Source organism: Aotus nancymaae, unplaced genomic scaffold (genome assembly GCF_030222135.1).
Source record: "Aotus nancymaae isolate 86718 unplaced genomic scaffold, 86718_ANA_hifiasm-v0.15.2.pri h1tg000041l, whole genome shotgun sequence".
NCBI classification, from domain to species: Eukaryota; Metazoa; Chordata; class Mammalia; order Primates; family Aotidae; genus Aotus; species Aotus nancymaae.
This window is the reverse complement of record NW_026988455.1, coordinates 24,050,648-24,052,340: the sequence shown is the minus strand read 5'-3', so window position 1 is coordinate 24,052,340 and position 1,693 is coordinate 24,050,648. Positions and strand designations below refer to the sequence as shown.

At 44.4% G+C, this 1,693-nt stretch overlaps 1 pseudogene; it reads left to right on the top strand.

Moving 5' to 3' along the window:
* The first annotated feature begins 230 nt into the window (after window positions 1-230).
* On the top strand, window positions 231-350 carry LOC135268741 (small nucleolar RNA U3; annotated as a pseudogene).
* Window positions 351-1,693: the final 1,343 nt, after the last annotated feature.

Genomic DNA, 1,693 nt, shown 5'->3' with positions numbered 1-1,693 from the left:
ATGTGATTAAAGAAATAGGAAGTAGATCAGTCACTGAGCGATTCTGTCTGCATAGCAACCTCAGCCGGCAGCCTGTGGGTGGAGGTGTAGGGGAGAGAAAGACACAAGCGGGCGGGCGGCTGGTGAGTGGACAGCACAGAGACGCAGGACAGCAATGTGTCATGTCTTTAGAATCCCTGCAGCAGATACCTTTCATGTGGTTTTATTGTCTTTAAGAACTGTAGGTTTTTAAGACTATACTTTCAGGGATCATTTCTATAGTTCGTTACTAGAGAAGTTTCTCTGAACGTGTAGAGCACCGAAAAAAAAAAAAAAAAAAAAAAAGAACTGTAGGTTTTTATCTTATTTTTTCTCCTAATTCATGCAAGGCTATGAACAGAGAAAGCTAGCACGGCAGGTTGCAAGTTGCTGTTAGTATCTTGGAGGTTAATAGTCTTCATCAGTCAAGCTGAACATGTCCTGAAAAAAAAAACAAAAAACAACCAGGCCTGTTTTTTGGTTTCTAGTCTGCAAACTACTATTGTTGAGAGCTTAGCACTCCATATATTTTTTCCCAGCTTTATGGAGGTATGGTCAGCATATACAATATATAAATTTAAGGTATACAATGTGATGATTTCATATATGCATATATTGTGGAATGATGACCACAATCAAGTTAGTTAACACCTTCATCACTTTACTTAGTTACCCTGTGTGTGTGTGTGCACGCGCACATCTGTGGTGAGAACATTTAACATAAGTTTAACAGGGAAAGACAAATACTGCATGATCTCACTTATCTGTGGAGTGTATAAAAGCCCAACTGGTGGAAGCGGAATGGTGGTTGACCCGGGGCTGGGGTGTGGGAAATAGGGACATGTTGGTCAAAGGGTGTAAACCCTCAGTATGAGACGAGTAAATTCTGGGTTAATAATGTACAGCATGGTGACTGCAGTTAACAATACTGTATTGTATACTTGGAATTTTCTTATATTCGTTTGAAAGGTCTTTTCTTACGCAGAGGCCAGCTGAAGTCAATAAATTCCGTTCAGCAACGTAGGTAGCAGCTGCCCCCTGAAGACGTCACTGGCGAGTTCCTCAGCGATGCGGGGAGTGCCCTGTGGATTTCCAGAGCCTGCCCTCCCTCCTATCTCTGGTCTCGCAGTCCTGCTGCCTCTGGAGGCTCCAGCTATCTGGGTTGGGGTTGGGTAGGCAGAGACTCCAGGCCAGACTAAGAGCTGCGTGCCCCTCCTATGTCCGTGTGCAGCTTTTATAGTCTTCATCAAGTTATTCCTCTCACAAATTCTTTATAGCAGTGATTCTTAGGTTAGTTTGGTTTTTTAGATCACTTATCTCTTTGAAAATCTGACGAGTTATGAAAGCTTTTCTCAAGGAAAGAGAACGTATGTGAGCTGTGTACTGCACACGTAGAATCTGGCATACCATTTTGGGGGGCTTATACACCCTTAGAAGCCCACCTATAAATGGTGGTATGTCAAGAATCCATGGTCGCAGATGAAACACTGTGCAGCAGAGCCATCACGGCTCCCAGAGGCGACAGGGCCTGAGTAAACCTGATGTAACCCCCTCATCTCCCTACTTGCTCATGGAAGACTCGGCCTCTAGGTTCAACAGATCCCTTTCCTTTCCTTCTGCTGTCTTCCTGGGTCACGTGAGCAACACTGGAATGGCTGACCCTTCTCGTCTCCCA